The sequence below is a fragment of the Coregonus lavaretus genome (assembly GCF_964263955.1).
Source record: "Coregonus lavaretus genome assembly, chromosome: 29".
NCBI lineage: Eukaryota > Metazoa > Chordata > Actinopteri > Salmoniformes > Salmonidae > Coregonus > Coregonus lavaretus.
Genome location: NC_140016.1, coordinates 28,671,998 through 28,687,968, shown reverse-complemented (window position 1 = coordinate 28,687,968; position 15,971 = coordinate 28,671,998). Strand labels below are relative to the sequence as shown.

General features: G+C 42.8%; 1 pseudogene across 1 annotated transcript; it reads left to right on the top strand.

Moving 5' to 3' along the window:
- The first annotated feature begins 4,368 nt into the window (after positions 1-4,368).
- LOC311104622 (mitochondrial dynamics protein MIEF1-like) lies at positions 4,369-5,056 on the top strand (annotated as a pseudogene). The gene has a single exon. The product of its transcript is annotated as a mitochondrial dynamics protein MIEF1-like (transcript).
- Positions 5,057-15,971: the final 10,915 nt, after the last annotated feature.

The window sequence follows — 15,971 nt, the reverse complement described above, 5'->3', positions numbered from 1 at the left end:
ACAGCTCAAATAAGCAACGCAAAATGACAGTCCATCATTACTTTAAAACATGTAGGTCAGTCAATACGGAACATTTCAAGAACTTTTAAAGTTTCTTCAAGTGCAGTCGCAAAAACCATCAAGCGCTATGATGAAACTGGCTCTCATGAGTACCGCCACAGGAATGGAAGACCCAGCGTTACCTCTGCTGCAGAGAATAATTTCATTAGAGTTACCAGCCTCAGAAATTGCAGCCCAAATAAATGCTTCACAGAGTTCAAGTCACAGACATCTCAACATCAACTGTTCAGAGAGGACTATGTGAATCAGGGCACCAATAAGAATAAGAGACCTGCTTGGGCCAAGAAACACGAGCAATGAACATTAGACCGGTGGAAATTTGTCCTTTGGTCTGGAGTCCAAATTGTAGAATTTTGGTTCCAACCACCATGTTCCCATCGTAAATTATGGAGGAGGAGGTGTTAGGGTGTGAGGGTGCTTTGCTGTTGACACTGTCTGTGATTTATTTAGAATTCAAGGCACACTTATCCAGCATGGCTACCACAGCATTCTGCAATACGCCATCCCATCTGGTTTGGGCTTCCTGGGACTATCATTTGTTTTTCAACAGGACAATGACCCAACACACATCCAGGCTGTGTAAGGCCTATTTTACCAAGAAGGAGAGTGATGGAGTGCTGCATTAGATGACCTGGCCTCCACAATCCACCGACCTCAACCCAATTGAGATGGTTTGGGATGAGTCGGAGGGCAGAGTGAATGAAAAGCAGCCAACAAGTGCTCAACATATGTGGGAACTCCTTCAAGACTGTTGGAAAAGCATTCCAGGTGAAGCTGGTTGAGAGAATGCCAAGAGTGTTTAAAGCTGTCATCAAGGCAAAGGGTGGCTATTTGTTTAACAATTTTTTGGTTACTACATGATTCCAAATGTGTTATTTCATTGTTTTGATGTCTTCACTATTATTCTACAATGTAGAGAATAGTAAAAATAAAGAAAACCCTTGAATGAGTAGGTGTGTCCAAACTTTTCACTGGTACTGAATGTGATATCAACAGAGAGGTATATTTTCAAACTGTACAGTGGCTTGCGAAAGTATTCACCCCCCTTGTCATTTTTCCTATTTTGTTGCCTTACAACCTGGAATTAAAATTGATTTTGGGGGGGTTTGTATCATTTGATTTACACAACATGCCTACCACTTTAAAGATGCAAAATATTGTTTATTGTGAAACAAACAAAAAATAAGACAAAAAAACAGAAAACATGAGCGTGCATAACTATTCACCAACCCCCCCCCCCCCCCCCCCCCAATACTTTGTAGAGCCACCTTTTCCAGCAATTACAGCTGCAAGTCTCTTGGGGTATGTCTCTATAAGCTTAGCACATCTAGCCACTGGGATTTTTGCCCATTCTTCAAGTCAAAACTGCTCCAGCTCCCTCAAGTTGGATGGGTTCCGCTGGTGTACAGCAATCTTTAAGTCATACCACAGATTCTCAATTGGATTGAGGCCTGGGCTTTGACTAGGCCATTCCAAGACATTTAAATGTTTCCCCTTAAACCATTCAAGTGTTGCTTTAGCAGTATGCTTAGGGTTATTGTCCTGCTGGAATGTGAACCTCCGTCCCAGTCTTAAATCTCTGGAAGACTGAAACAGGTTTCCCTCAAGAATTTCCATGTATTTAGCGCCATCCATCATTCCTTCAATTCTGACAAGTTTCCTAATCCCTTCCGATGAAAAACATCCCCACAGCATGAAGCTGCCACCACCATGCTTCACTGGTGTTCTCGGGGTGATTAGAGGTGTTGGGTTTGTGCCAGACATAGCGTTTTCCTTGATGGCCAAAAAGCTAAATTTTAGTCTCATCTGACCAGAGTACCTTCTTCCATATGTTTGGGGAGTCTCCCACATGCATTTTGGCGAACACCAAACGTGTTTGCTTATTTTTTTCTTTAAGCAATGGCTTTTTTCTGGCCACTCTTCCGTAAAGCCCAGCTCTTTGGAGTGTACGGCTTAAAGTGGTCCTATGGACAGATACTCCAATCTCCGCTGTGGAGCTTTGCAGCTCCTTCAGGGTTATCTTTGGTCTCTTTGTTGCCTCTCTGATTAATGCCCTCCTTGCCTGGTCCGTGAGTTTTGGTGGGCAGCCCTCTCTTGGCAGGTTTGTTGTGGTGCTTTATTCTTTCAATTTTTTAAATAATGGATTTAATGGTGCTCCGTGGGATGTTCGAAGTTTCTGATATTTTTTTATAACCCAACCCTGATCTGTACTTCTCCACAACTTTGTCCCTGACCGGTTTGGAGAGCTCCTTGGTCTTCATGGTGCCGCCTGCTTGGTGGTGCCCCTTGTTGCAGACTCTGGGGCCTTTCAGAACAGGTGTGTATATATACTGAGATCATGTGACAGATCATGTGACACTTAGATTGCACACAGGTGAACTTTATTTAACTAATTATGTGACTTCTGAAGGTAATTGTTTGCACCAGATCTTATTTAGGGGCTTCATAGCAAAGGGGGTGAATACATATGCACGCACCACTTTTCCGTTATTTATTTTTTAGAATTTTCTGAAACAAGTTATTTTTTTCATTTCACTTCACCAATTTGGACTATTTTGTGTATGTCCATTACATGAAATCCAAATAAAAATCAATTTAAATTACAGGTTGTAATGCAACAAAATGGGAAAAACACCAAGGGGGATGAATACTTTTGCAAGGCACTGTAATTAGTGCCTGCAACCTGGTTCAGGTTATCAGTCAACCTACCAGGGTAGTTACAAACAGCACAGGAATGAAATCATCAACATGTATTGATCACATCTTTACTAATGCTGCAGAAATTAGCTTGAAAGCAGTATCCGAATCCACCGGATGTAGTGATCACAGTATAGCAGCCATATCTAGGAAAACCAAAAATTCCAAATGCTGGGCCTAATATAGTGTATAAGAGGTCATACAATAAGTTTTGTAGTGATTCCTATGTTGTTGATGTAAAGAATATGTGTTGTTCCGTGGTGTGTAATGAGAAGCAAACAGACGCTGCACTTGACACATTTTATGAAATTGCTTATCCCAGTTACTAATAAGCATGCACACATTAATAAAATGACTGTATAACTGTTAAATTCCTGTGAAAAATGGTTTGGTTGAGAGGAATGAGGCAAAGGAAATGGCAAATAAGTCTAGCTGCACAAGCGCTTGGCAAATGTACTGCAAATTGAGAAATTGTGTGGCTAAACTGAATAAAAAGTAACTATACTATGAAACAAAGATAAATGACATAAATCTTTGGAGCACCTTAAATGAAATTTTGGGCAAAAAGGCAAACTCCGATCCATCATTCATTGAATCAGATGACTCATTCATCACAAATCCGAGTATATCTGACCAGATTATGAAAGACAAGCATTGTAATTTTGAATTCCGTAAAGTGAGTGTGGAAGAGATTTAAAAAATATTGTAGTCTATCAACAATGACAAGCCACAGGGGTCTGTCAACGTGGATGGAAGATTACTGACGATAATAGCTGACGTTATTGCCACTCCTATTTGTCATATCTTTAATTTAAGCCTACTAGAAAGTGTGTGCCCGCAGGCCTGGAGTGAAGCAGGTGAGGTCTCTCAGAGGAGGTGAGGGCTCTCGCAGCGTGGTGTCAGGAAAATAACCTCTCACTCAATGTCAAAAAAACTAAGGAGATGATCGTGGACTTCAGGAAAGAGCAGAGGGAGTACCCCCTTATCCACATCGACGGGACAGCAGTCGAGTACGTTGAAAGTTCCTCGGCGTACATATCACTGACAAACTGAAATGGTCCACTCACACAGACAGTGTGGTGAAGTAGGTGCAACAGTGTCTCTTCAACCTCAGGAGGCAGAATAAATGTTGCCTGTCACCTAAAACCCTCAAACTTTTACAGATGCACAATTGAGAGCATCCTGTCAGGCTGTATCACCGCCTGGTATGGCAACTGCACAGCCCACAACTGCAGGGCTCTCCAGAGGGTGGTGTGGTCTGCACTACACATCATTGGGTGCAAACTACCTGCCCTTCAGGACACCTACAGCACCCGATGTCACAGGAAGGCCAAAAAGATAATCAAGGACAACTACCACCCGAGCCACTGCCTGTTCACCACGCTATCATCCAGAAGGTGAGGACAGTACAGGTGCATCAAAGCTGGGACCGAGAGACTGAAAAACTGCTTCTATCTCAAGGCCATCAGACTGTTAAACAACCATCACTAGCACAGAGATGCTGCTGCCTACATACAGACTTGAAAATCACTGGCCACTTTAATAAATGGAACACTAGTCACTTTAACAATGCCACTTTAATGTTTTCATATCTTGCATTACCCATCTCATATGTATATACTGTATTCTATACTATCTATTGCATCTCACGACCTACAGGTGGTGAGTGCGGACCATGCATGCCTGTTGGTTCCCCTCCAGCTAGAACCCAGTCTATGGAGACTGATCCCTGGGGAGGAGACCCTCCTAACACACCCTTACACTGGATGGTCCGACGGGTCAACCTGGAGTTCTTCCCTAGAGGACACAGCTACTGGGACAGGTTCCTAGTAGGAGGGTATCTATCCTGCCAGGCGATGGTGAGCATGCTCAGTAAGGCTGGAATGGAAACCATGAACTGGCCGTCTCTCTCCTCTACTCTTGACTGTCTGGTCTGGCCTGTCCTCGGGGGGATGAACTGAAACTTGACTCAGCTGACCAGGGGGTCCGACGCACCATCCTCAAAACCCTCAAAGCCGTCTATCGACACTGTCCCGCCCTGCGACCCCTCACCGCTGCACCACTGGCCAACCTCATCCTCCACCTCAGTGACAAGGACGTGGATTAGTCGGAGGGTTGTCTGAGTGGGCGGTTCCAGCAGTGCGTGTGGGAGCTGATAGGCTATCTGGAGCAGGGGGTGTTAACCAGCTACTTCAAGCCCAGTGCTAATATGTTGAATGGAGTGACGGAGGAGGAGATCGATCAGATGGGGTTTATGTTGTACTGCGCTGTCTCTGAACCTGAGATTCTGCTAATATAGAAATATATATATGTATATATGTATATATATATATATATATATATATATATATATATATATATATATATATATATATATATATATACACAGTGGGGAGAACAAGTATTTGATACACTGCCGATTTTGCAGGTTTTCCTACTTACAAAGCATGTAGAGGTCTGTAATTTTTATCATAGGTACACTTCAACTGTGAGATACGGAATCTAAAGAAAATCCAGAAAATCACATTGTATGATTTTTAAGTAATTAATTTGCATTTTATTGCATGACATAAGTATTTGATACATCAGAAAAGCAGAACTTAATATTTGGTACAGAAACCTTTGTTTGCAATTACAGAGATCATACGTTTCCTGTAGGTCTTGACCAGGTTTGCACACACTGCAGCAGGGATTTTGGCCCACTCCTCCATACAGACCTTCTCCAGATCCTTACATTTACATTTACATTTTAGTCATTTAGCAGACGCTCTTATCCAGAGCGACTTACAGTTAGTGAATACATTTTTTTTTTTTTTATACTGGTCCCCCGTGGGAATCGAACCCACAACCCTGGCGTTGCAAACGCCATGCTCTATCAACTGAGCTACATCCCTGCCGGCCATTCCCTCCCCTACCCTGGACGACGCTGGGCCAATTTTGTGCGCCGCCCATGAGTCTCCCGGTCGCGGCCGGCTGCGACAGAGCCTGGATTCGAACCAGGATCTAGTGGCACAGTTAGCACTGCGATGCAGTGCCTTAGACCACTGCGCCTTCAGGTTTCGGGGCTGTCGCTGGGCAATACAGACTTTCAGCTCCCTCCAAAGATGTTCTATTGGGTTCAGGTCTGGAGACTGGCTAGGCCACTCCAGGACCTTGAGATGCTTCTTACGGAGCCACTCCTTAGTTGCCCTGGCTGTGTGTTTCGGGTCGTTGTCATGCTGGAAGACCCAGCCACGACCCATCTTCAATGCTCTTAATGAGGGAAGGAGGTTGTTGGCCAAGAACTCGCGATACATGGCCCCATCCATCCTCCCCTCAATACTGTGCAGTCGTCCTGTCCCCTTTGCAGAAAAGCATCCCCAAAGAATGATGTTTCCACCTCCATGCTTCATGGTTGGGATGGTGTTCTTGGGGTTGTACTCATCCTTCTTCTTCCTCCAAACACGGCGAGTGGAGTTTAGACCAAAAAGCTCTATTTATGTCTCATCAGACCACATGACCTTCTCCCATTCCTCCTCTGGATCATCCAGATGGTCATTGGCAAACTTCAGACGGGCCTGGACATGCGCTGGCTTGAGCAGGGGGACCTTGCGTGCGCTGCAGATTTTTTAATCCATGACGGTGTAGTGTGTTACTAATGGTTTTCTTTGAGACTCTGGTCCCAGCTCTCTTCGGGTCATTGACCAGGTCCTGCCGTGTTCTGGGCTGATACCTCACCTTCCTCATGATCATTGATGCCCCACGAGGTGAGATCTTGCATGGAGCCCCAGACCGAGGGGGATTGACCGTCATCTTGAACTTCTTCCATTTTCTAATAATTGCGCCAACAGTTGTTGCCTTCTCACCAAGCTGCTTGCCTATTGTCCTGCAGCCCATCCCAGCCTTGTGCAGGTCTACAATTGTATCCCTGATGTCCTTACACAGCTCTCTGGTCTTCGCCATTGTGGAGAGGTTGGAGTCTGTTTGATTGAGTGTGTGGACAGGTGTCTTTTATACAGGCAACGAGTTCAAACAGGTGCAGTTAATACAGGTAATGAGTGGAGAACAGGAGGGCTTCTTAAAGAAAAACTAAAAGGTCTGTGAGAGCCGGAATTCTTACTGGCTGGTAGGTGATCAAATACTTAAAAATCATACAATGTGATTTTCTAGATTTTTGTTTTAGATTCCGTCTCTCACAGTTGAAGTGTACCTATGATAAAAATTACAGACCTCTACATGCTTTGTAAGTAGGAAAACCTGCAAAATCGGCACTGTATATATACCCTAACCTGGTGTACATGTCACAGAAGAAGAGGACCTGTATGAGATTATAGAATACAGACCACACTGACTTCTATGTATGAGTTATTCCATATACCGCTCTACTGAGACCTGGACATATTGTTCAGATATAATAATATGGATATGTATAACAGTGTACTGGCATGTAGGTACTTCATAGTACCAGATCTACTGGGCTCCGTCCCAAATGGCATCATATTCCCTATATAGTGCACTACTTTAGACCACTGTGGGCCCACATAGGGAATATGATGCTGTGGGCCTGGTCAGGAGTAGTGCCCCACATAGGGAATTTGATGCTGTGGGCCTGGTCAAAAGTAGTGCCATTTGGGACACACACTGAGTCATATAGCTCCTTCATATACACCTGGGGCTGACAGACCGGTAGACAGACTGACAGACTGACAGACCGGTAGACAGACTGACAGACTGGTAGACAGACTGACAGACCAGTAGACAGACTGACAGACCGGTAGACAGACTGACAGACCGGTAGACATCCTGACCGGTAGACAGACTGACTGGTAGACAGACTGAAAGACCAGTAGACAGACAGACAGACAGACTGTATGTAACAGAGATATATCATCTACACATGTATGACCAGTATGAAAATGTATGCACTCACTAACTGTAAGACGCTTTGGATAAGAGCGTCTGGTAAATGACTAAAATGTAAATGTAAAAATGTAAATCTTAGACTATGCCACTCTGATAATGATAATGACATTGCTCATCCATATATTTATATATTCTTATTCCATTCCTTTACTTAGATTTGTGTGTATTAGGTTTTTGTTGTAGAACTGTTAGATATTCCTTGCTAGATAATGCTGCACTGTCGGAACTATAAGCACAAGCATCTGATAACCATGTATATGTGACCAATACATTTGATTTGATTTGAAGCATAAGTCATTGCCCTACCTAAGAATAGCAAAGCCCCCTTTACTAGCTCAAATAATCAACCAATCAACCTGATACCAACCCTTAGTAAACTCTTGGAAAAAATTGTGTTTTGACCAAATACAATGCTATTTTATAGTAAACAAATTGACAACAGACATTCAGCACGCTTATAGGGGAGGACATTCAACAAGCACAGCACTTACACAAATGACTGATGATTGGCTGAGATATTGTGGGGGCTGTTTTGTTAGACTTTAGTGCGGCTTTTGACATTATCGATCATAGTCTGCTGCTGGAAAAATCAGGAATTCCCCAGGGCAGCTGTCTAGGCCCCTTAATTTTTTCAATCTTTACGAACGGCATGTGTTGAGTCATCCGCACACATAGACACACTGGCTTTTTTTTGTCATTTAGCAGACGCTCTTATCCAGAGCGACTTACAGTTAGTGAGTGAATACATTATTATTATTATGACCCACAACCCTGGCGTTGCAAGCGCCATGCTCTACCAACTGAACTACACTGTGTATGCAGATGACTCAACACTATACACGTCAGCTACTACAGAGACTGAAATGACTTAAAGAGCTGCAGTTAGTTTCAGAACAGGTGGCAATGAATAAATTAGACCTAAATATTTCAAAAACTAAAAGCATTGTATTTGGGACAAATCATTCACTAAACCCTAAACCTCAACTAAATATTGTAATGAATAATGTGGAAATTGAACAAGTTGAGCTGACTAAACTTATTGGAGTAACCCTGGATTGTAAACTGTCATGGTCAAAACATATTGATACAACAGTAGCTAAGATGGGGAGAAGTCTGTCCATAATAAAGTGCTGCTCTTCCTTCTTAACAGCATTATCAACTAGGCAGGTCCTGCATGCCCTAGTTTTGTCGCACCTGGACTACTGTTCAGTCGTGTGGTCAGGTGCCAAAAGAAGGACTTAGGAAAATTGTAATTGGCCCAGAACATGGCAGCACGGCTGGCCCTTAGATTTACACAGAGAGCTAACATTAATAATATGCATGTCAATCTCTCCTGACTCCAAGTGGAGGAGAGATTGACTTCATCACTACTTGAATGCACCCAGCTGTCGATTTGAACTACTGGCACACAGCTCGGACACCCATGCATACCCCACAAGACATGCCACAAGAACAGACAATGGGAGGTGCACAGTACTACATAGAGCCATGACTACAAGGAACTCTATTCCACATCAAGTAACTCATGCAAGCAGTAAAATTAGATTTAAAAAACAGATAAAAATACACCTTATGGAACAGCGGGGACTGTGAAGCAACACAAACATAGGCACAGACACATGCAGACAAACATACAATAACATACGCACTATACACACACGTACACATGGATTATTACTTTTTTATATGTGGCAGTAGAGTAGGGGCCTGAGGGCACACACTTAATGTGTTGTGAAATCTGTTGTGAATGTATTGTAATGTTTTTAAAATTGTATAACTGCCTTAATTTTGCTGGACCCCAGGAAGAGTAGCTGCTGCCTTGGTGATCCATAATGCATACAAATACCTGCCATTTAGGTAAGCATGTTTACAAAGTTTAGTCACAAGGCGTTTACACATTCACAGCTACTTGACATTCATAGATTATGCTCAGGTCTATACAGTATATACAGGGCACCACAGTTATGTTGCAGATGTAAAGGCTTTCAAAGTGCATTAAGACATACATGCTTTTCCACTGTCTTTTTTCTCTCCCGTGAAGTGACAATGGGCTATATATGAATAGATTAGGAGCCTATGCAGTGAACACCACCACAGGTTCCAAATAGGGGGGAAATGTGGCCGTGTTGTTGTCAATGAATCTGACATATTGCCGATTATCTAGCTTGATATGCTAGATTGGTTTAAGCATGACTTGAGATACACACGTGACAGAAATATTCCATTGGTGTCATTGGCGACCATAAGACTCTGAATGCCCATAATCACAAGTTGACTATCATCTGAATGCGTAAATGACCATGGTTTTCAAGTATGGTTTTCTATTGAAATGGGAATGAATGAGAACACTTACATGATCACACATCACAATGTAACTTTGTCAGTTGTATGCACATGCAGAGCATTCAAAATTAAAATATGATCTTTGACCGTATGAATAGGAGAAAAACCAAGGACATGTCTTAATGAAAGCAAACATATAACAAACACAGCAGCGTATAACACAGCACTGTTTGACGTACATTATTATCTACCCACACACACAAATCTAATTTGAACTCAAGTAGTGATTTCCATTGTGTTATCAAGATGCCTTAAGCTACCTGTCCACCAGATGCGTCAAACTCTTTGCGTTCCGGCGGAAGTCATTCATTTTCAATGGAGTAGTCCGCAACATTACATTTGGCATGCTGCACTAGGCTGCAGTGCGTTCTGTTTACCGCATGCGGTCAGTATTTTCAACTTGTGAGTGGCATTACCATGTGGTGGTACAAACGGAAGTTCGTAGAAGTTTCCATAGCGGGGGTGGCACCCTATAGAGGCCAAACTATGATGACTATTGTGTAGTTAGAGAGGAGAGGATACCGGCTGAACGATTGCAAATTTCTCTCAGGTAAGAATAACACTGGGAAAATTCATCATTACTACACTTGGGTAGTGCACCCTGTTGGCTAGTTTTCACGTAACCAGCCAACAGAATGGCATGCAAAATTAATATGCACAGAACTGTTCTTTGCGTAATTTAACATGCCATCATGCAGGGCGAGCTAGTGATTTGAAATCAGTACTCAATTTATTGATGTTGCTAGAGATGAGTGACAGAAGAATAGAAACAAAATAGATAAATTGTTGTAATGCTCCCTTGTGCGCGCCAGTCTGTTGGTAGCTCTGCCAGCCTATGAAACCAGTAGGTCGATAGGAGAATAACTTTCATCTGTTGTAATTATTAGTTTTGGTCGAACAGGGCGAAAATGATCAAACCATTCTGCAGCCTTGCGAAACACATGTGCATCAAGTACATATGCATCAAGTGGAAATATGGCATTAGTCAATCGCATCCCATCTCTAATGCACATTGTGACTAGAGGCTCAACAATATAGTACATGTGACAGGGAAGCTATTGTCAAGGAATCATATCATCTCAACGTTTGTGTCAGCGAGCAATGTAGAATGCCAAATAAGTAGGGATGTCATGATTTATTTTACATGGGCTCATGCTGCAAATGTGTCAGATGGAACTCGAAACTTGAAAGAAAAGAGATAAACTGGACATATCCAATCGCACCATGAGTCAAGACTTCCAAGAATCTCGCCACATGAGGCGCTGCCTTGATTAATATTTTATTGCAGAATTTAAATGTTGTTCAACTGCATTGAAGATTTTCTATGAAACAAGTAAGACATCCCAAAGCAATACAAGAGGCTTCTTCGTAGAGTAGCACACTCTACCTACACTCTTAGAAAAAAGGGTTCCGAAAGGGTTCTTTGGCAGTCCCCATAGAAGAACCCTTTTTGGTTCCAGGTAGAACCCTTTCGTGTTACATGTAGAACCCTCTGTGGAAAGGGTTCTACATGGAACCTAAAAGGGTTCTACCTGGAACCAAAAATGATTATTCAAAGGGTTCTCCTATGGGGACCGCCAAAGAACCCTTTTAGCCTCTAGATAACCTTTTTTTCTAAGAGTGTAGCCTGGTCCCATTTCTGTTTGTACAGTCTTAGAACATATATGGCATGACAACAACCATAGGAATTGGTTATACAGCATGACCTACATATAAATAGGGTTAATTAAAAAGCCCAAACTGTGTAGCTTACAATCAAATCTCGGTTATCCATATACTTTTGTTCAATGAACCATATGATTTCCCCTCTGACAGGTTTCTCTCTGTAGCAATGGATGAGAAATGGATTGCCTTATGATTGCATAATGACCTTACACAGCTCTTACAGAACTGCTTTTTAAAGACGTGATAAACTGATAAAGGGGGAGATACATTTACCATATACTTTTAAAGTGGATTTAAAGAGCTGCCTTTTAGCCTCAAAAAGACCTCGCCAGACAGATCTAAAGGTTTAACACTAACCCAGTGTTTCCCAAACTCGGTCCTGCGGACCCCAAGGGGTGCACGTTTTGGTTTTTGCCCTAGCACTACGCTTAATGATGAGTTGATTATTTGAATCAGCTGTGTAGTGCTAGGGCAAAAACCAAAACATGCACCCTTTGGTGTCCCTTGGACTGAGTTTGGGAAACACTAACCGTTTTACTCAGAGATAGCCAACCCAGACAAGAAGCACACTTTCTTTGGCCTTTCCTGTTTCTCTTTGTAACCAGTTCACAGAAGGAAGATGCTGCTGGATTAAAAGTGAATGGCACCTTTGTGTGTGATTCTGAAAAGGCCAAGGACAGGGAGCAGTGGCAACCCCAGTTCTTGGTCTACCTGTCCTTTTCATCTGTTTGTGGTAGGAGAGAAACACAGATGCTGCCCCCATAGCTCCATGGGAGCAATCTCTGGTTCTCCGTTGGACCCAGCTGCACGCTGACAGAAACAGCTCCCTGGTAGCTCCCTGGTAAGTATGTGAGCAGAGCATACAGTGAAACCTTTGACCAAGTCTGTCCACACACACCGCTTTGCCAGCATCTTTCAATTAAGCCTCTCGAAAGACACTTCATAACTTATCTCCCTCATTGCCTACATGGGAAGAGATGCAATAAATACAAGAGTGCCCCCACCTGGTCTTCTGAGGTACTACACCTCATGTTCTCTCTCCTTTTTGGCTCATGGAAGGCTGGATATGGGAGCGAGTGTCAGAACATGCTTGAGGTGATTTTCGAGGATTAGCAGACAGCTGGCGTGTGGGCAACATTTGTTGCAGGGTCTGCACAATGCTAAAGTTGCTAACAAGGTGTTCTGGGCTCTGAAAGAATTGGATCTGCCCCACAGGTAAGAGGTTAATGCTGACAGTGCAAAATGAGGATACTTTTAATTCCAGTAGGAAATAGCATCGGAATGGACTCAGATGAGCACTTTCGCAGCATCTGCATGTCCAATGGGTGAGTTAGGCTTACATAAAGTCAGAAATTATATGAAAATTGTGTTTTGAAATATCAATATATGGGGTGATATTATATACAGTAAATTACTGCATTTTCCCACACAGGCAATTCATTGAACAGTGCTGTTCTCTGTTGCTGTAGATGACATTTGAAACATAACCAAGCAATGTAATGCCCCATTTGACAAACAGCATGAAGTCATTTTCCTCAAACCGCATGAGTGAGGCATGTTTTGCAATCACATAAAAGCTGCCACTGTTCCCACAACAGGATGTGGCAAAATGTAGCAAAACATTTTGCTACAGAAAATCGAAAATGAGTGTTTCTTATTGGAAGAGTTCAGATAGGACCTCCCTGATTCACTCCGCTTCGGAATGTTTCCTTCCCTTTCATGCCTATTGATTGCGACCCTGAATGGTTCCTTCCCAGCCAATCCATAATCCCAGCAATCAGCACATGTCAACACCATGCCATGTGTGTCCACAGATCTGTCATTCTCTCATGACTGTTTCTCTTATGTCACCTTGCAAGATTTCACCCAGCATCTTGGCTGACAGCATTTCTAAAGTGTTGATCACCAAGGTTGAGACCAACTGAAATCGCAACCCAAAACTTTCTTGTGATTAGTTATTAGTGAGGTCTTGTCACTCATGGTTCTCGCTCTCTGTGCCACCCAAATAACCTCCCTCACACCCTCCTCTCTCTCTCTATCCCTCTTCATATTCTGTCTGTCTCTGCTAAGCCGTTTGATACGGAGCTCTCTGCTCCCTTCTGCTCCCTTTGATGATCCAACACTGTCTACCTCGCCTCCAGTTTCCCTCCAGCACCATGTGGCTGGCTTGCCATGCACCGAGAGAGAGCGTTGTCACAAGGTACCAGCCGGGAACGCTCTCAACTTCCATTAACTTTTAATTTTGGGGGATTTAGAAACATAAGCATTTCGATGCACCTGCAATAACATCTGCAAAATATGTGTACGCAACCAATAACATTTGATTTGACAGTGGTGTTACACATAAGTGCACTTGACAAGGCATAGGTTTTTCTACTGTATATCTAGGATGGATGAATGGATGGATGATCAATTGATCGACACCTACCTACTGTGAGAGCTGCTGCTCCCCCTTTTTTACGAGAGTTTACGAAGAAGGATTATCTATTTGCCATCACATAGTAAAGCTGACTGCTCAAGCCATGAACGAACACTACCCAGCCTGCCATGATTGTCCATCTATTGAACTATTTGTTGCATTTTTTTTTTTTTTTTTTGCTTAAAGCACTTTGAGAATGTAATGAAAAGCACTATAAAAAAAATATACATTATTATTATTATTATTATTATTATTATTATTAAATTAAGGCTGGGTATGAGCTTGACATACAGTAACTGTCAAACTGCCAGATTTGAACGCAGTCCTCTCATCTCACAGCCTCACTATCTACAGTGGGGGGGAAAAGTATTTAGTCAGCCAGCAATTGTGCAAGTTCTCCCACTTAAAAAGATGAGAGAGGCCTGTAATTTTCATCATAGGTAAACGTCAACTATGACAGACAAAATGAGAAGAAAAAAATCCAGAAAATCACATTGTAGGATTCTTTATGAATTTATTTGCAAATTATGGTGGAAAATAAGTATTTGGTCAATAACAAAAGTTTCTCAATACTTTGTTATATACCCTTTGTTGGCAATGACACAGGTCAAACGTTTTCTGTAAGTCTTCACAAGGTTTTCACACACTGTTGCTGGTATTTTGGCCCATTCCTCCATGCAGATCTCCTCTAGAGCAGTGATGTTTTGGGGCTGTAGCTGGGCAACACGGACTTTCAACCCCCTCCAAAGATTTTCTATGGGGTTGAGAACTGGAGACTGGCTAGGCCACTCCAGGACTTTGAAATGCTTCTTACGAAGCCACTCCTTCATTGCCCGGGCGGTGTGTTTGGGATCATTGTCATGCTGAAAGACCCAGCCACGTTTCATCTTCAATGCCCTTGCTGATGGAAGTAGGTTTTCACTCAAAATCTCACGATACATGGCCCCATTCATTCTTTCCTTTACACGGATCAGTCATCCTGGTCCCTTTGCAGAAAAACAGCCCCAAAGCATGATGTTTCCACCCCCATGCTTCACAGTAGGTATGGTGTTCTTTGGATGCAACTCAGCATTCTTTGTCCTCCAAACACGACGAGTTGAGTTTTTACCAAAAAGTTATATTTTGGTTTCATCTGACCATATGACATTCTCCCAATCCTCTTCTGGATCATCCAAATCCACTCTAGCAAACTTCAGACGGGCCTGGACATGTACTGGCTTAAGCAGGGGGACACGTCTGGCACTGCAGGATTTGAGTCCCTGGCTGCGTAGTGTGTTACTGATGGTAGGCTTTGTTACTTTGGTCCCAGCTCTCTGCAGGCCATTCACTAGGTCCCCCCGTGTGGTTCTGGGATTTTTGCTCACCGTTCTTGTGATCATTTTGACCCCACGGGGTGAGATCTTGCGTGGAGCCCCAGATCGAGGGAGATTATCAGTGGTCTTGTATGTCTTCCATTTCCTAATAATTGCTTCCACAGTTGATTTCTTCAAACCAAGCTGCTTACCTATTGCAGATTCAGTCTTCCCAGCCTGGTGCAGGTCTACAATTTAGTTTATGGTGTCCTTTGACAGCTCTTTGGTCTTGGCCATAGTGGAGTTTGGAGTGTGACTGTTTGAGGTTGTGGACAGGTGTCTTTTATACTGATAACAAGTTCAAACAGGTGCCATTAATACAGGTAACGAGTGGAGGACAGAGGAGCCTCATAAAGAAGAAGTTACAGGTCTGTGAGAGCCAGAAATCTTGCTTGTTTGTAAGTGACCAAATACTTATTTTCCACCATAATTTGCAAATAAATTCATTAAAAATCATACAATGTGATTTTCTGGATTTTTTTCTTCTCATTTTGTCTGTCATTGTTGACGTGTACCTATGATGAAAATTACAG